Source organism: Pituophis catenifer, unplaced genomic scaffold (assembly GCF_029215685.1).
Source record: "Pituophis catenifer annectens isolate HBS135680 unplaced genomic scaffold, rPitCat1.0.hap2 SCAF_3, whole genome shotgun sequence".
NCBI lineage: Eukaryota > Metazoa > Chordata > Lepidosauria > Squamata > Colubridae > Pituophis > Pituophis catenifer.
Window position 1 is genome coordinate 153788023 of NW_027256883.1, and position 20819 is coordinate 153808841.

The following is a 20819-nucleotide window of genomic DNA, read 5'->3' on the forward strand; positions in this document are numbered from 1 at the left end:
CTATACTTCTATGTGGAATTTGTTGCTACTTTTTCAGACAGCCTATATTTTACACATTATCACTGCTTGCTTTTCATTGGCCAAACTCACATATTGCACTGGGCTCTTTTAAAGCCGCAACTTACATAATAAACTACAATTTTGTTTGGATTCATACAATGCAACAAGCCAGAAAAAATAAACTCTGTACCTCAAAGAAATGAATAAAGTGAATCTTGGGCTTTTTGAGTAGTTACCCAGAGCAGAAGGTAATCACGATCACTGACTATATGCTACCCGCTGTTTGCCATCTGAAGTTAGAGGCAGTTACAAACTGTTTATCGACTCCAACTTTAAAATACCATGTCACTGTGATTTGCCAGTCATAGTCCAAGGCTTATCATGTCTGAACCTCATCAGTCATTGCTTAAATCATAAGAAAATAAACCAAAGTTTAATATATATGAACCACATCATTCACAATGACTGATTTTCATAACTTGCTAGGCCAAACCTCATTCTGAGTTAGCACAAATTAGACTTAAGAGGGAGGAGCTTAGTGTGATTTGCACACCCATATATTGTGGTTTATAAATTGAGATTTCTTTCTTGGGATGATTCATATATATCTCTGTAATCCAGATATAAGTCACATAAACAAACCACATAATTCATCAGAAGACAGAGCAAAACTCCTTAATTTCACAATACACAGAACTGAGAAACTGTTAACTGTTAATGCTCAGAATTCTTGGGAGTCAGGTGGTGTACAAGTTTAAAACATTAAATTAAATTTTATATCAAACCAAATCCCAAAATGCTAGGCTATTTCTGGAAGCTTGGCATTCGGACAAATCAGTCATCAATAGTACCCAGAGACAAATTCTATTTACATGCTATTTAAAAGGTAGAACGAAAAGCCTAGGAAAGACTAAAAAAACATCACTTCCAGCCGCCCACATCCATATAAGCAGGAAACTGCATGGATGAAGGAAGAAGAAGTTACACCTCCACCAAGACTGGGGCTAGGCAAACTACTACAGGTAGTCCTCAGGTTATGACCACAATTGAGCCCAAAGTTTCTGTTGTTAAGTAAGACATTTGTTAAGTGAGTTTTGCCCCATTTTACGACCTTTCTTGTTAAGCGAATCACGGCAGTTGGCAAGTTAGTAACACGATTGTTAAATGAATCTGGCTCCCCCATTGATTTTGCTTGTCAAAAAGTTGCAGAAGGTGATCACATGACACAACAATGGCCATAAATATGAACCATTTGCCATTTTGATCACATGATCATAGGGATGCTACAAAGGTTGTAACTGTGAAAAATGGTCATAAGCCACTCTTTTCAGTGCTGTTTGTAACTTTGAACAGTCATTAACAGACTCAACCCTTCCAAGCCTGAGTGGCTGTGGCTTCCAGCGTCCCGATATAGCCAGCTGGTGCCATCGCTGGCTATTGGGGGCAAGTTACTGGCCCCCACGGAGAGAGCTCGCAACTTGGGCATCCTCCTGGACACACGGCTGTCTTTAGAAGAGCATATGACGGCCATGGCCAGGGGAGCTTTTTATCAGGTTCACCTGATTCGCCAGTTGCGTCCCTTTCTGGATCGGGACTCCTTATGCACGGTCACTCAGGCACTCGTCACTTCTCGCCTGGACTACTGTAATGGTCTCCTCTCAAGGGGAGCCCATGGGGCTCCCCTTGAGGAGCACCCAGAGCCTCCAACTGGTGCAGAATGCAGCCGCGCGGGGGATTATGGGAGCGATGGGGCACTCCCATGTAACACCTCTCCTGCGCGAGCTGCATTGGTTCCTGGTGGTCTTCCGGGTGCGCTTCAAGGTGTTGGTTATCACCTTTAAAGCGCTCCATGGCTTAGGACCTGAGTACTTACAGGACCGCCTTCTGCCACCGATAGCCTCCCACTGGCCAGTATGCTCCCACAGAGAGGGACTCCTCAGGGTGCCGTCGGCCAGGCAATGTCAGCTGGCGACCCCCAGGGGGAGGGCCTTCTCTGTGGCAGCACCTGTCCTTTGGAACAACCTGCCCCCGGAGATACGTAGGATCCCAGATCTCTGTGCTTTTTGCCGTGCCCTTAAAACTTTTTTATTTCATCAAGCTGGGCTGGCTTGACCCCCTCTTAGATAATTTTAATTATTAATTGATTTTAGTTGGGGTGTTTTAAATTTTATATTGGGCCAAAACTTACAAAAATTAATCTTAAATTTTGTATGTGATATTTTTATTTTTGGCTGTTCACCACCCTGAGTCCAGTAGGAGAAGGGTGGTATAAAAATCTAATAAAATAAATAAAATAATAAATAAATTAAATGAACAGTTGTAACTGGAGGACTATCTGTATTTATAAACATTGAGCAAACCCCACTCGCCTTCACACTGATAATGTTATCTAGCTTGATAATTAAATGTCTGCAAGGAACCAACCAAGCTCAAAGATGATCAAGGACCCAAGAAATCGCGTAATTGTTCAGCATTGTATGTGAACCAAATACATCTTGGAGATAGCAGGAAGAAAGATGAGTCTGTGAGAAATGAAGGCTAAGAGGTATGTTAGGGATAGAAAGGTGATATAAAGCAAGCAGTTTTGTAGTCGAGAACCAAATGATGTGTGATAGCACATTTCATCTCATATGTTATTCCTGTGCTCTTCCCAATTTGCCTCAGATATATTAACCCAATTCTTTCTTTGCATGACCTACATTATTAATGATAATTGTTGTACAGGAAATACATTTTGCCTGGTGAATCTGATCTGGTCACATACATAGCATTGCTTTTGTCAAACACAGGTGTCTTTAGTATGGAATTGAGAATAATAATTTGAGGTAAGATTTCAGGTGCTCCCTAGCAAGAAAAAGTCAAATACATTATGAGGTATAGCTAATTAAACTTTTTGTGCATCTATTTTGTACAAAATATTGCATCCAATTTTGGTCACCACACTATAAAAAAGATGTTGAGACTCTAGAAAGAGTGCAGAGAAGAGCAACCAAGATGATTAGGTGACTGGAGGTTAAAACATACGATGAATGGTTGCAGGAACTGGGCATGGCTAGTCTAGTGAAGAGACGAACCAGGGGAGACATGATAGCAGTGTTCCAATATTTGAGGGGCTGTCACAGAGAGGTGGGGGTCAAGCTATTTTCCAAAGCACCTGAGGGCCAGACAAGGAATAATGGATGGAAACTGAACAAGGGGAGATTCAACCTGGAAATAAGGAGAAATTTTCTGACAGTGAGAGCAGTCAACCAATTGAACCAAAAGTTTGCCTTCAGCAGTTGTGGGAGCTTCATCACTGGAAGCTTTCAAGAAGAGACTGGACTGCCATTTATCAGAAATGGTGTAGAGTCTCCTGCTTCGGTGGGGGGTTGGACTAGATGACCTACAAGGTCCCTTCCAACTCTGTTAAACTGTAATCTGTAAATGCTATTGCATATATAGCTAACTGAAAAGAGAATCACTGCAAGATGCAAGGAATGCTTTCCATGTAAAAAGGAGCTTTTATGTGGAATAAAATTACAAAGACAAATTTTACTAATTGAAAGGCAGGTTTTGTTCCATTTCCCTACCTAGCTAGCTGAAATTTGGCGGTGGGGTGCAAGCCAGAGAGAAGAAACAGCTAAGACGATAAGAGTGCATTGCCTTGCAAGACATATTTTATGCTATACATTTCCTATTCAATAACTAGCAAGAGTTGCAATAACTAGCAAAAATCCTGAATTTTGTTCTCTGTCTATGTAATTCCTACTGAAAAAGTTTTGATGAGATAAGAAGAACCGCAATGGTAAATTGCGTAAAAATGTGGCCTCTTTTGTCTAGTGATCTGAAGAAATTAACTTTAAATGATAAAACCCAGAGGTTGAAAAGTGGATTTGGCCTGGAACCCATCTTCTTACAGGATTCTGGGGGAATTAAAAAGCAATTGCTGAACCCAGTTTCTGAATAGCCCTTGATAGAGTCTGATTCCTTCTTAGATCCCATGGTTTTTTCTATTGTCTTTCAAAGCCAGCTAGGCAGCAATCACAGCCTATTATTGCAGCATATTTCATAGCTGGAATACTTCCAGCGTGTTTGTAGGGGGACCTCAAACTTTCTTACATTATTCCTTATTTCATCTGTTCTTGTTCTGGGCTTTAAACGCTGGATGGCCACTCTTTGCTCCCATCTGTTGGTGATCTGAGTTTTTGCAGTCCACTTCTTAGCCCTACTGTATAATATAAGGATGAGAAAAAACATCCTTACCCATTCTTTGTATGCATAAACTTCCATATCTTTTTTTTTTTCTTTAATAGAAATTATACATTCTTAGCAGGGAAAATACTATTATTGTACTATGCAATTAGGTTCATAGCACATGGTAAATCAGAAAGCAATTTTCTTGACTATTGTGTATACCAAACTGGTATTGTTTGCAAACCATGGCTTACACTTTAACATAGTTAATTGTAGTTTTTTCAACAGCCTTTGATAAATAAACTAACACCTTAGAATGTTATATGAAAATAACTGAAGTGTTAGCAAAGATGATGCATTGTATTAAAATATTTCAAGAACTAAGCTTCCTAAATTTAGAAGATGGGGTTGTAGCTCAACTAAAATCTCATTTCCAAATTTACAATTCTAATTTTTCTGAACATATTTAATCAACAGCAATATAATTTTCACTACATCTATATCATACATGATGGTTTGGGGAAGATAAAAATTCAGATTTTAAGATCAGGATCTTTGTTCCAAATGTACAGCAAACCTCTCAAAGCAATGTTCATCTCTACATCATGAAAGCTATCTTTTTAAAGAGCCTTTGTGGTGCATCGTTAAGATTAGATGAAGATTCAAATCTCTATTCAATTATAACACCATTTTTTTACTTGTACAAAGGTTATCATATGAATAATAGGATAGGGAAATTGGAAAGTTGGGATATAAATACATTAAAGCAATTACATTGGAATCAGAGTTGTTCTTAATAATGACATCCCACTGAACACTGAATGATGATATCCTGGTGAAAATTTAGGAAAACAATTTCTGGTAATTTTGTTGATTTTGAAACATCAAATTCATTTATTAATTATGAATTCCTCATCTAAATAAATCAGAAGTATCTTATTATTACCATCGATCCACCTATCTGAGCCTCTATAGGATGTGTTTGGAAACTCTAGCGTGAATGAATGAATGAATGAACGAGCAAGCAAGCGAGCGAGCGAACGAATGAACAAAAGAATGAATGAATGAATGGCATATCATACAAGATTGAGAGCTGTTCAACCCTGATTAAGAGCAGCTATTAAATGATCACTTCTCAAACATTATAGAATATTAATTCAAACTGAACCAAAACTATCCCCATCTGCAGATATCGTTAGTACTTAATGTGGAGAGTTTTCTATTCCTTACCTGTGTGTTGATTGGTTGGTGCATTGTTCAAATAAAATCATTATAAACAGTATTGAGTGTGTAATTACATTGATTTCAGAGGTTGAAATTATTAATTAGATAAACCTGACAACTCAAGGCAATTTGACCACTCCTGGTAATTGATTTATGTTGTGTACTGCTTGTAATTGTCATAACTATCTATTTTCATTGCGATTTAATATTCAGGAAACTAAATCAGTGTGATCCTAAATAGGATGAAATATTATTACAGTGCCTGTATCTCCAGGCACTGAATTCAAGTTGGAGGTTATATGAGTGAGGAGAAAAAATAGATTTTCAAATCCTGGGGTTTTAATCTCTAAAATGATAGCTCCTTTTCAGTCAGCTTAAATGCAGAAATAAAACATCAGTGCTTTTCATGCCTAATTTTACATGAATTATATAAAAGCCAATCACATTTGTTTTTGAGCAATTTCACATCTCTGAGGATATATTAAATGTATCTTAAAGTTATGCCTAATCTTTCATTTCACTAGGAATTTGGATGAAACAGTGTTTTCACAGCACTGTTTCATAAATCCCAGTGCTACAGGAAATATTTCAGGAAAAAACAGCTGGGTTTGTTTCCCACTTATCCTTTGATAAACTGAGCAAGCAAGGAATCACTAATTCCTCAAAGCAACACAAAAAATGCAATGTTTTACTGTGTGGTAAATCTTATTGTTATTCAGAGATTTTGTACAACACCAAGGTATCTGAGCTGCTTTATATTCATGACTCATGGCCATTGCTGAATTGAAATAGGATCTATTTTATACCGATTTTGAGGGAGAGAGAATGCACTTGTTTTTTTTTTCCCCGACCCACTTTACACAACGGGATCCCTGTTTAGGTTGGCTTAAAGTTGACATTATGCAAGGGCAAAATACTGCTACATTTAATTCCCTAAAATACTCCAAATCCTCTGTGCCTCCCTTTCCGTTACAGCTCTGCCTCTGAGCAGGCAAACACATTTCAAAACAAAACACTGGATGAGATCCATTCCCCAATTTATTTTGTAAGAATTCTTTTAGGACTTCACAGGCATACGTGGAAAAAAAAAGGCAGAGGCTGGGAGTTTGCTTTGCTGGATGACACAACTCCCTGTTTATCTCTTTCATTTTAAAAGTTGCTAGAAGTTAAAGAAGGGTGCAGATACATTGGTGCTAATAGGTTCTACAATGGGGAATCCAGTTTTAAGAAACCAAAGAAGTGTGACATGACATTATCAAAGCCAGCTAACTTGTTAAATTGTTCTGAGACATTTGAGGATACCTAAAAGGAAGTGTGGTAGAGGTAGTCCTTGACTTAAGGACTGGTCGCTTACCACCCATTCAAAGTTACAATGAACATTTAAAAAGCTGCTTACAATCCATCCTCAAAGTTATGACTGCCACAAAGACCCCCCTCCCATCCCTGCTGTTATGTATTGATACTTTTGAGTGGGAGTTTCAAACCTGCCTATGTTTCTGATTGGCTGACAGTCCCTCCAGGATTGTATATAAGGAGGGCTGCAGCCTCTGAGTTTTTGCTGAAGTCTCACTGTATATTAAAGAGCTGTTGTCACTTGCTTGGTTGTGCCTCTCGTTATTCCCGAACCACTTCATTGGCGACGAGGATGGGATAGAGAGCACAAGAAGCGAACCAGTGAGACACGAGCTTCAGCTAGGCGACGAGGCGAACTACAGGAGGCATACCGAACATGTCTGCCTACGTTCCGCCCAAGCCTTTTGATCCGACCCGCGAAAAATGGGTCTCGTACCTCACGAGGTTCGAATGCTCGCTCGAAGCCAGCGACATGCAAGGGCTCTCCGCTAATTGGAAGAGAGCCCTCTTCCTAAGCCACTGCGGACCCGACGTGTTCAAGATGGCAGAGTCACTGTGTGAGCCAACTCCGGTCCAGACCGTCTCCTGGGACACCCTGATGGCCACGCTCCGGGCTCACTATGCTCCCGTGCCCTCTAAGTTCGTGCAACGATACCAACTCAGACAGCGCGTTCAGCGAGAGGGAGAACCGGTCAGCGCTTACATGGCCAGCCTGAGAAAAGCCGCAACTCATTGCGACTATAGAGACTTGGACGATGCATTGCTTGAGCAACTTATCTGTGGCGTTCGGGACATTAGGCTACAACGGCGCCTGCTCGCCAAGCCTGATTTGACGCTTGCTGGAGCCCTTGACGAGGCCAGGGCTCATGAAGCCTCCACAAAAGCCGCAGAAACGCTGCAGCGTCCGCTGACCAGCAAAGATAACCCCAAGTCTGCCCCGGTGCACAGAGAAGACGCCGGATCCAGCTCGGAGTCCGAGTCGGATGAGGACGTCTTCCGAACAGAGCACCAGAGGAAAGACACGGGCAGCCCGCGGCGAAGCTGCCCCAGCTGTGGAGGGCACCATGACAGACTGTCCTGCAAGTACAGGGAGGCGATTTGCAGGCGTTGCGAGAAAAAAGGGCACTTGGCGCGAGTCTGTAGAGCCATTCTGCCCAAAAAACACCAACCACGTGAGCGCCGCAGAATCAACGCGCCAGAAACAGCCAACGAGAGAAAGCGGCGTGAAAAAACGGCACGAATTTGAACCTCGAGACGGCCGCAGCATTCACATCGACCAGGCCAGCGCGGAAATCGAGGACAAAGTCAGCACGGTGGTCGAAATCAACGGCAAGCCATGCTCGATGGAGATCGACACCGGATCGGCTCTCTCCATAATGTCCTGGGCGACCCTAAAGACCCTCCTGCCATCGTTCCGGAAGGACCAGCTCTCCAAACAGAGACTGCGCATCCTAGACTACCAGGGGAACCGAGTCCCCCTCGAAGGCGTGGGCACGTTCCGAGTCACCTACGGAGACTACGAAAGAGACCTGCCACTGACCATCGTCACAAAGCAGCTTCCCAGTCTTCTCGGCATGGGGTGGTTCCGAGCCCTCGGCATGGGCTTCACCGGCGTCCACCAGATGCTCAAGTCATCGTTAAAAGACAGTCTCCTGACCGAGTTCCAGGACGTTTTTGGGGACACGTTGGGCAAGTATGTGGGGACCCCTATCTCCCTTAATTTAGACCCCAACGTAGCCCAAATAAGACTCAAGGCCAGACGGGTGCCTTTCGCATTGAAACCGAAGATCGATGTGGAACTGGACAAATTAATTAAACAAGGGGTGTTGGTTCCCGTTGACCATGCAAAGTGGGAAACCCCTATAGTGACCCCAGTAAAGTCTGATGGTTCAATTAGGATCTGCGCTGACTACAAGTGCACGATCAACAAGGCTTTGCAGCCGAGCGCCTATCCGGTGCCGATCGTGCATCATCTACTACACTCCCTGGGGCCCGGAAAATTTTTTGCTAAATTAGACTTGGCTCAGGCCTATCAACAATTACCAGTTGATGATGCCACGGCAGAAGCGCAAACGATTGTGACTCATAGGGGTGCATTCAAATGCACCAGGCTCCAGTTTGGGGTGAGCGTCGCACCCGGCCTATTTCAAAGCACCATGAAGCGCCTTCTGCAAGGGCTCCCCGGAGTGGTGCCCTATTTCGATGACGTTCTAGTCAGCGCCCAGGACGAACGTCAGCTAGGGGACAGAGTAAGGAACGTCCTGTCTAGATTTAGGGAAGCGGGACTTAGACTTAAAAAGAACAAATGTATGATCGCTGTCCCCTCCGTTGAATTTTTGGGGTACAGGGTGGACGGCACAGGCATCCACCCTACCGAAAGCAAGGTGAGAGCTATTAGGAGCGCACCTGCCCCCAAGACCAAAGCAGAGCTCCAAGCCTTCCTTGGACTGCTAAATTTTTATTCAATGTTCCTGAAAGACAAAGCTACTGTCGCAGATCCCCTACACAAACTATTGGGGAAGAATGTACCATGGGTCTGGGGAAAACCACAAGCTGCCGCTTTTGAGGCAGTAAAGAAACTTCTATCAGAAGACAGTTTCCTAATACAATACAATGCAGCGCTACCGCTTGTATTAGTTTGTGACGCCTCCCCCGTAGGAGTTGGTGCCGTCCTAGGCCATAGACTGCCGAACGGCCTAGAGGCGCCCATTGCGTTTTACTCTCGCACCCTGTCAAGCGCAGAGCGGAACTATAGTCAGTTGGACAGAGAGGCTCTGGCTGCAATTGCGGGGGTTAAAAAGTTCCACGAATACCTCTATGGCCGGCAATTCGAACTTGTGACTGATCACCGGCCTTTGCTTGGACTTTTGGCAGGCGACAGGGCCACCCCCGCTGCCCTTTCCCCACGTTTGACTAGATGGGCCATTTTTCTTTCGGCCTATTCATATCAACTTGTGCATCGACCTGGACGGACCCTGGGTCACGCGGATGCCCTCAGTCGCTGCCCCCTGCCTGACTTACTGACCAATCCAACACCAGAGGCCTCCGTCCTTCTACTGGACTCAGTAACTTTGGGACCTATTTCCTCTGCCGAAGTGGCAAAAGCCTCAGCCAGGGACCCGATCATTCGCACTGTGATGGGGTGGGTGCTGAAAGGGTGGCCGGTCAAGGTGGACGGGGGAGAATACCAAGGTTTTGTAAACAAACGAAACGAACTGTTTACGCAAGGTGGTTGTTTGTTGTGGGGCGACAGGGTGGTGGTGCCAACAAAGCTACGAACCAGGGTTTTAGAATTGCTGCACGAAGGGCATCCGGGCATTGTCAGAATGAAGAGTTTAGCCCGCAGCTATGTGTGGTGGCCCAACATGGACCAAGTTATCTCCGAGTGGGTGGGGAAGTGCAGACCCTGCCAGGAGTCTCGCCCCGATCCCCCGGTAGCGCCCATCCGAGAGTGGGAGAAACCAAAAGGGCCATGGGGGAGAATCCATATCGATTTCGCTGGCCCCTTCCATGGGCAAACGTTTTTAATTGTAGTAGATGCCTTCTCAAAATGGCTCGAAATAATTCTAATGCCCTCTACCACAGCCGAGGCAGTTATTAAGGCCCTTCGCAAACTATTCGCCACACATGGCCTACTGGATACTCTAGTATCTGACAATGGGCCTCAGTTCACGGCAACCCTGTTCGAGAGTTACTTGGCCAGACTGGGCATTCGCCATGCCCTATCGGCCCCGTTCCACCCGGCTTCTAACGGATTGGCCGAACGTTTTGTAAGAAAGGCCAAAGAGGCCCTATCCAGACTTGATAACGGGGACTGGCAGGCCAGGATAGACCAATTCTTAGCTGTTCAGCATGCCACACCATGCACAGCCACAGGGAGAAGCCCAGCCGAGCTCCTCATGGGCAGGAAGCTCCGGTGCGTGTTAGATAGGCTTCACCCCAACTACTCGCACGAGAATTTCAGGGGAGAGACATCTGGACTAAGACAGTTCCAGGTTGGGTCCCCGGTGTTCGCTCGCAACTATGCCAGCGGACCTCTATGGGTTGCAGGAACCATAGTGGGCATAACAGGACCGAAATCGTATACGGTAGATGTAGGAGTAGACAGACTCTGGAAGCGCCACATAGACCAACTGAGAAGAAGGGTAGTCGGCGAAGCAAATATCAATTTAGATATCTCCGAGCCTAACTATAACAACTTTCCCCAAACAGCTAACTCAAGCCCGGGTTCGCGAGAATACTTAGCTGACAAGCCCTGGTTCCAGCGCTGCCCCAGCGAGTCGCCACTCCCAACCGGGGATAACCACGCCCCAGACAAAATCCAGGAGGTTCCATTGGCGGAGCCGGGAGAGACAAAAAGTCCCTCCGACCAGCTCGACGCCCCACCAAACACTGAACTGCGCAGGTCAACTAGGACGAGAACTCGGCCTGGGCACCTGCGAGATTTTGTGTGTACTTATGTAAATATTTAAATGTTAGTGCCTTCTGGGAAGGGAGGGGTGTTATGTATTGATACTTTTGAGCGGGAGTTTCAAACCTGCCTATGTTTCTGATTGGCTGACAGTCCCTCCAGGATTGTATATAAGGAGGGCTGCAGCCTCTGAGTTTTTGCTGAAGTCTCACTGTATATTAAAGAGCTGTTGTCACTTGCTTGGTTGTGCCTCTCGTTATTCCCGAACCACTTCACCTGCAGTCTTCTGATTGCATTTAGGGGCCTTGGCAACCAGCTCACATTTATTACTGGTTGCAGCATCCCACATGACACCCCTCCTGCACGAGTTGCACTGGCTCCCAGTGGTCTTCCGGGTGCAATTCAAGGTGTTGGTCACCACATTTAAAGCGCTCCATGGCATAGGACCCGGGTACCTTCGAGACCGACTTCTGCCACCAATAGCCTCCCACCGCCCAGTTCGCTCCCACAGAGAGGGTCTCCTCAGGGTGCCATCGGCCAAGTTATGTCAGCTGGCAACACCCAGGGGGAGGGCCTTCTCTGTAGGAGCCCCAGCCCTGTGGAATGAACTGCCCCCCGAAATGCGTAAGATCTCCGACCTCCGGGTATTTCTCTGAGCACTCAAGACCCTGTTGTTCCGCCAGGCTGGGCTATCAACATAATAATTTTAAATTGGGTGTTTTAAATTTCTGGGGTTTTAAATTGAGCCAAATTATTTAATAATTTTAAATTATTTTAATTGATGTTTGTCTTGTGCTTTTAATAGGCTGTACACCACCCTGAGTCCTTTGGGAAAAGGGCGGTATAGAAATAAAATAAAAAAAAAACAGTTATGTGACCGCATGTTGCTGAAAAACAATGTTTGTGCCATTTTCCAGTAGATAACAGCAACCAATTGCATATGTTGGATTCATTTAATGACCACATGATTCACTTATTAACTGCAGTGGCTTGCTTTATTACTGTCATAACAATGGTCACATGGGGCTTTGTCTTTTACTGCAATGTCTTATGATCAAAATTCCAAGCTCTGTTGCAGTTGGAAGTCAAGGACTACCTGTATTGGAGCTGACTACTGATAGACAAGACAACAATGACGTAGACCATTGAACAAATTAACCAGAGTTTTCACTTGAGGCATAAATGACCAGGTCCAAATTAGTTCTCTCTACAATTCATCATACTGGGGAAGATGGAAAAAAAGAGAAGGAAGAGATGGATGGACTGAGTTGCAACAGCAATGGTTGGAAAACTTGAAAGATCAGATTGGGGGCAGTTTCCCCTGGAGAATTTTTATGTGGTCAATAAGAGCTGACACCAACTTGGTGGCAAATAATTTAACAATCGGTCAAAAGAATGTGCATGAAATTCTCCAATTGGATAATATGTTAATTTCTTACCAGTTGTTCAAATGTAATTTCTTTTGTCCATCAACATTAACCATTTCCATACATAATCTCCTTGGACCAAACCTTTCTTCTGAGACCCATAATCAGGATCTTAGAAGAAAAACTAAAAAAAAATTTTTTTTAAATCAAAACACTATTTGTCAGCTCCTATCAGGCACAGTTTACTCAAAAACTGTGTTCCTACAACCTAGTTAGGTTTATTAATTTGGAGTAAAAAAATTATGCCCATATGTCAGCAGTACATAATTACAATGTCTTGATCAGAAGGAAAAGAACAATTTTCAAAGTCTTTCCAAACACCACAAAGGGGGCTTGAATTTCCAGAAAAATGAAAAATTGGGCCAACTGACCTTATCATCATTGTAAATTGAAGTCCGTTTACCTACCTGTTCCATCTCATCTTCTACTAGCCTGTGCAGCTAGAGAAAGGGAATGTGTAATATAAAAGGAACACAGAGATAGAATTCATACAGAAGCTATTTATTCTTGCAAGGAACCTCAATGGCAGAAGAGTGAAAAGCATTAATCATCTTAATGTTTCTGTTTGGAAGAGACAGCTAACTAAGGCAAATTAGTTTAATCTGAAATAAGTCTGTTTGGGACTAAAACCACCCATATTTCCACTGACTGGATTAGGGCAACTTCAGCTAGGTCAACCTCAGCAACTTCAATATGTGTGGATTTCAACTTATTTGGAATTGAGGTTCACACATCTTAAAGTTGTTGAGGTCGAGAAACACTGAGGTAGGGTATTTTGTGATATGCTGATGCCCCAAACCAATTAAGTGCATTGTGTGAACCTGGCCAATGAGGGTCTTGAGACTTTAATGTGTTTTTGATGGCACCTATTCAACCAAAAGAGACTATTTTTATTAAAAGTTGCCTCAATATCTCATTCTGCTTAGTTGCTATACTTCTAAAAGATTTTTCTTTACTGACAATGGCAGAATGTCTCCATGACTACACATATTTGGAGCTACACCAAAAGCTATATGGGATAATGAAAGCCATCCAGATACACGTTTGTCCTTTGTTTAACTCTAGTTTGTCGAAGAAATCATGATTGGTAAGGTTATGTAATATGCTAAATAAAAATATACTATAATTAGGGTTAAACCAGTCATAACTGGAAATATTGATTAACAACAAGATGAGGTGGTTAGTGAATCAAAGTAGGATTAGCTAAACCATGTTAAAACTGCCACTTGGTTCTGATGCTAATTTGTGGCGTGCTACCATCCTTCAGCCTTTTGGATTTAATGGGGTTGGTGTGGCAATAAAATTAAGAATATGGAATCTATATGTGCCACCTGGTGATTTTGAATGAAAGATAGGATATAAATGTAAAAAATGAACACTATTCCTGCATACATCTTTTAAAAGGTTTAATAGTGTACTATATCTAACCATCTCATGATGTGGGAGGATTCTATGTAGTTACCTGCCTTATTTATGAATTAGGTGAATGTATAAGAAAAACCTGAAAGCTTGCAAATTGCTTATGACTCATTTCTCCTTAGTATTTCAGATTTCAGAAAGGCAATAAATGCACTGTATGTGTTAACACAACTTATATCCATAATTAGTTTCAAACGATGAGCAGTAAACCACAGCCTGGTAGATGGAACATTAGAATTAGATCTAGTTTCTCTCTGCAGTCTTTCTATGGACTTCTGGCTCACTGAACAGAATATATTGCTATCTTTCAGACCAACCTGCATTCTGCAATACAGGAATGATTCATGACCCATCTCAGGGAGAGACCTGAGTGTATAATAAAACCACTTTAGTCTTCAAAGAAACACATTGCCTGAACCTAAATTGGAAATGTATCACATTGGGGAAAAATAATTGCAATACACTTGAATCATTCCACATTCTTGATAATATGTTTACTTCAGGGAACTCTCTAAACCATAATGGAGCATGCTTATTTGTGGCTTAGTGTATTATATAAACTCAGCTATTGCGCTTGCAAACAAAAATAATTTATAGTTGATGCATTATGTGAGCCCACCAATTGTGATTTATTCAGTAAATCTGACTTTACAAAAGTGGCTTGTTATTGTGTGAAAACAATTATTGTTGCTTAAACTATCACAGGCCAGATTCAGGCAGTTCTAGATAATCAGTGTTACAAGCATGATGTAACACTAGGCTTCTATTCACATTTTCTTTCCTTTTATTCTTCCTTTCAATACTTAAAAATGATTTGAAAGATTCTCCTTTCAGTTTTAACCATACAAAATACCAAATAGTTGTTTAAAGGCAAAAGTGAAAAGTTCCAATGCGTTTTCCATGCCTTCTTTGTATTAATAAAATATTCTTAAATCCCACAGTTTTCTATACTCTTCTGTTTCTACACTTGCACATGAATCGATTTTTAGAGCTTGAAGATAAAATAAACCTGTATTCATATCAATATCCTGCACCTGCTGTTAACTAATGGAAAGATACCATGTGTGAAATAACATATCTTTTGCACGTATTCTGCTACTTCCTGTTTTCCATACCATTATTCATGTAATGAGACCATGTGCAAAGAGCATAAGATTTAACTATACTTAGTACAAGCTACATTTGTCCCTAGCCCTATGAAATTATCATGATAAATGATTGATTGATTGATTGAGAACTGTATGAGGCAGATCAGACCAAGAAATAAATTCCATAGAAGGCTAAAGACTACTTTGATTTAGATTAGCTATTGTATCATAATCTTTCAGGCTTGATTGTCCTCCTCTTCCCTCTTTTATAACCATGTGGTATTTTCCTGAGATGTTTGAGCATATTTTCCACGTGTTAGAGACAATCTATGTTTTCCTTCTGGTCTCTTTGGTAATCGTCTCTTCTCAAGATCATCCTTTTTACTCTCTTCATTGATTAGAACAGAACAGAACAATCGAATTGGAAGGGATTTCTAGTCCAACCCTTGCTCAGGCAAGAAATCCTATATTATTTCAGACAAATGGTGGTACAATCTCTTCTTAAAAACTTCCAGTGTTGGAGCATTCACAACTTCTGGAGCAAGTTGTTCCACTGGTTAATTGTTCTAATTGTGAGGAAATTTTTCCTTAGTTCTAGGTTGCTTCTCTCCTTGAGGTTGCTTCTCTCCTTGATTGTATGTATGTCTCCATACATTGCTTCTTGTCCTGCCTTCAGGTCCTTTGGAAACTAGCTTGACTCTCACTTCTTTGTGGCAAACCCTGAGATATTGGGACACTGCTATCATGTCACCCCTAGTCCTTCTTTTCATTAAACTAGACATACCCAATTCCAACAACCATTCTTTATTGTGTGCCACCAAGTTGGTGTCAGCAACCATTTTTTCCGGGATGAACTTCTCCAACTATTCCTTTAGGTTATACAACAGTACATCCATCACTGCTGTAATTGAATCCATCCACCTTGCAGCTAGCATCCTCTCTTTCCTTCTACTTTTCCTAGGATTATACACTTCTCCAAAGAGCTTGGTCATACTTTGGATGCAGTATGATAATTTGAGCCTGGTCATTTCTACCTTGACTGAGAATTGGGTTGATTTGTTCAACGATCCATTTGTATATTTTCTTGGCTATCCATGTATTCTCGGAAGTCTTCCAACACCAAAGTTCAAAAGCATCAATACTCTTTCTATCCAGCTTCTTCAAACTCCAACTTTCACTTCCATAGATTGTTACAGGGAAAGCTTGACCACTTGATAGTAAACTTTGTAAGCAATATTATGAGCCTCGATGGCGCAGTGGCTACTTCTGCTGACTGCCGGCTGCCTGTAATTTGGCAGTTCAAATCTCACTAGGCTCAAGGTTGATTCAGCCTTCCATCCTTACGAGGTTGGTAAAATGAGGAGCCAAATTGTTGGGGGCAATATGCTGACTCCGTAAGCTGCTTAGAGATGGCTGTAAAGCACTGTAAAACAGTATATAAGTCTAAGTGCTATTGCTATTGCTAATATTACTGACATATCCCAACTTCTCTACTCACTTCATTCCTAGTTTACTAAGTGCTAGTTTGTGGCATATTTCTTGACTGCTGATTATTTTACTTTTGACAGTCAACCTTAAAATGTAGATTTGACCCTATGCACCATGTCATTGCCGTCACTGTCAATTCTAAGACTGGTTGCTGGGCCTGGTAACAGTAGTCTTATCTTTTGCAATTATCTCTTTGCAATTTTGAATTTTCTTTTCCTGTATGGAATATTAGCAACTAGATCATTATACTTAAAGGTCCTCAGCTCTTCCTGAGTAGCATGTTAAGTGGCATTCAACACGAGACGTCCATCATCCAGCACTAGATCATCGCTTTCAAGTGGTCTTTCCATTATGGTTGGGTTCCCCCACTGCACTGAGTCATGGGTTATAGAACAAGCCACAGTTATTGAGCACAATTACACCATAAAATGTGATATAGCCTTTTTTTTTCCTCCTATGTTATTGGGGAACAGGAATTAAATATGTAGAAATTTATCTTAAAATGAGGTGTTATCTGGAAAGCTGAGCTCTGCAGAGCTTCAGCACTTCTGCCAAAGAATTGGTTGAGGTGAGGGTTAATTTACTGCTTCCAGCAGATTGAATAAAAATGTGGCTTTGGAAGTGAGTCATACTCTTTTACTTCCAATCATGTCACTGATTCATCTTGTTCCTTTTTTACAGCATAAAAAACACCAGTCAGTTGACTAGTGACCATCATCATAATTTTTTTGTTGCTTGCTTTTGTACATTTTATCTGAGCATAATCAAAGACCTCCTTTAATTTTAATAATTCAAAAGACTTCAGTGGTGTTCTTTTTTGTTTCTGTAGCCATCTTCCTTTCAGGGAAACTAGAACAGTTTGCAAGGGAATAAATAAATAAGGGTTCAATAAAATCATCACAATAGAGACAATAATACCTGCATGATTTTTTAAAAAGTTCAAAGCAAAGCAAAATTCCAGGTGAACAAATAGGTGGATGAATAATGAGACTTTCAATTGTTTTCAGAAAAAAGATAGCTTAAAGACCGAATGAACATCCCTCAAGAAAAATGTGTATAACCAGGATTATGTTTAATATATGTTAAATCTGACTGAAACCTATATACCGTAGAAAGTGTAAATATCATGTAAAGTTCCTGTCGCGATCACTTGTTTGACTATTTCTTATTTTTGATGTATTGTTTTAAATAAATAAATAAAAAAAATGTGTATAGTTAGCCTTTGACTTACAACCACAAATGAGGCCGAAATTTCTGTTGCTAAGTAAGACAGTTGTTCAGTGAGTTTTGCCCCTTTCTTACCACAGTTGGTAATGGAATCACTGCAGTCATTAGGTCAATCTGGCTTCCCATTGACTTTGCTTATCAGAAGGTCACAAAAGGTGATCACATGACTGTCGGAACTTGCAACCATCGTAAATATGTGCCAGTTGCCAAGCGTCCAAAATTTGACAACAGGGATGCTGCAACAGTCATAAGTATGAAAAATGGTGATAAGTCACTTTTTTCTGTTTTAAAACTTCAAATGGTCACTAAATGAATGGTTGTAAGTCTAGGACTAACTGTAATTGGAGCCATGCCACTCAGAAGGCTGATTTTTGGCCATCACATGATCTGAACACACCAATGCCACTAATATTAGGACCTTTTTTTCAACTAATCTTAAATACACAACTTGTTTGGTATTGGGAGAAACTGCCTTTTTTAAATACCAGGTCTGTAAGATGCTTAGGGCATCATAGTGTTATATTCTTTCATCTAATGGAAGAATAGTGATGTGGATTTTCTCTTTTCTCAACAGAAAAGAAGTCAATCACAAGAAACTGTATTTACTTGCCAGGACAGAAACAAAGCATTATGAAAGAAATAGACTCATGAGATATGATGAAACTTTCAAAGCACTTTTAAAATATAAATATTTGCTTACTTATATACCGGTTGCATGAGGACAACATCCCAGTGACTCATGCCCTTGTCACAATGTTCTTTACAAGGGGCTGCTTTAACGGTTACCTAGAAACCTCTGGTGCTTCAAAATGTAGTAACCTCAATGCTTATTGATGCTTGCCTTGGGGGGGACCTATTACACCTGTCTTGTAGGGCCTGCACTGGCTTCCTGTTAGATTCTGGGTAAAATTTCAAGTGCTGGTCTTAACCTATAAAGCCCTGTATGGCTTGGAACCTAATCATTTCAGTTATGCTGGAGGAAGCATTTGATTGTTCTTCATTTTCAGAAGGTCGGGGAGCTGAATCCAGAATCCATAATTTTTCCATTATGAGACCAACTCTCTAGAATGGCCTCCTGTTCAGTTATCCCTGAAATTGTCTGCCCTTTGGGGAAAAGTTGAAAACAGAATTTTTCCAAAGGGGTTTGGGGATTTAACACCGGTATTATATTGTTGAGTTTTTAATGTATTTTTAAAAATATTTTTTTGGTATTTTTGTGCTTTGTTATTTGAGCCAGCAAGAGTCTGTTTATGTTTGCCATGAATTATAAGTCTTATAAATAAATAAAAATAAATACATACATAAAATTGGTTGACTTGCATGAAACTATTATGAATATGTGTCTTGTAACAATTGAAGGATTGTCAAGGTGTGTGAAAAGAAGCCTATATCTCCGCTTCCTTTTGCTTTGTTATCTTCTTTGGTTTATGTGTCTGGCTATCACATCAAATTGATATTTGAGAAATGACTGGATTTTAGGATTCCCTTATATTTATTATTAAAATGGGATTGATTCATTTTAATTCACCACGCATTACAGTTTGGTGTTATGGTTAAGGTGTTGGCATAGAAACCGAGAAACTGTGAGTTCTAGTTCTGCTTTAGGCATAAAAACTGGCTCGGTGGCCTTGGGCCAGTCTTTCTGTCTCAGCCCAACCCACCTCACAGAGTTATTGTTGTGCATAAAACAGGAGGAGGAAAGACTATTATGCATGTTCACTGTTTTAAGTTGTTTATAAGAACAAATAAAGGCAAGATAAGCATCTAATTCATAAATAAAATAAATCCTCTTTTCAGAAAATAAGACAATCCTCACTTACTGACTGCCTTGTTTAGCAACTGTTAGAAGTTATGACTATGTAAAAAAGAAAAAAAAACAGCTTTGTGGCCAATCCTTCCATTTACAACCATTGCACCCTCCCACAGTCAGGTGGTCACATCTGTGTGCTTTTCAACCAGTTTGTGAGAAGCAGAGTTAATGGAGAACTGGAAGTAAAATTTTAAGCTGCTGTCTTGTGACGCTTCCCTTAACAACTGAGTGGGAAATGACATCATAAATCCATTGCATTCAAATGATTTTCCGCTTAGTGGCTGTGGCACTTAGCAATCATGTTCCAGCCCCAGTTGCGGCTACTAATCAAGGACTGCCTATATGGGGAAAAGTCAGATTTCTATTTTTTCTTCTTTTTCTAATTACAGAGGTATCACTTCTGCACAGTGGTGAAATCTAAATTTTTTTACTACCAGTTCTGTGAGTGTGGCTTGGTGGGCGTGGCAGGAGAAGGATACTGCAAAATCTCCATTCCCTCCCCACTCCTGGGGGAAGGATATTGCAAAATCTCCATTCCCTCCCCACTCCTGAGGGAAGGATATTGCAAAATCTCCATTCCCTCCCCATTCCTGGGGGAAGGATATTGCAAAATCTCCATTCCCACCCCACTCTGGGGCCAGCCAGAAGTGGTATTTGCCAGTTCTCCGAACTACTCAAAATTTCCGCTACCGGTTCTCCAAACTGCTCAAAATTTCCACTACCAGTTCTCCAGAACCTGTCAGAACCTGCTGGATTTTAGCCCTGGTTCTGCATAACAATGCTTACTAACTGAATTACTGTACAGTTTTATAACAGATTCAGTCCGCACATCATAATTTTTGCTGTGCAAACACAAGGGGTATAGGCTAATTTTAACCAACATGGGCAAATTTGAATTGGTGAAGTTATTTTGTACCAGGGTGTTAACGTAATACCAAATTAAAATGAAAAACCATTGTGTAGATAACACATCTAGCAAACAATGGATTCTTCTGTACCTCTGTAGGTTAAGAAAGTTGAATAATTAATTTCTGTGATATGATAGAACAGATTCAGCATAAATGGATATGTCATTCATATAATTCTAAAGATCCATCACCAAGTATTTGTGACGTAGTTTGGGAGCTATGTAAAAATGAGTATGCTTTAAAACGTTGCATACCAAAACTCTCTATATTAAAAATAATAAAAGTAGTATT

General features: G+C 41.3%; 1 protein-coding gene across 1 annotated transcript in view; it reads left to right on the plus strand.

The window, feature by feature from the left end:
* Positions 1 to 20819, plus strand: part of RAB3B (RAB3B, member RAS oncogene family) — a 59548-nt gene that overhangs the window by 22746 nt on the left and 15983 nt on the right. The window lies entirely within an intron of this gene.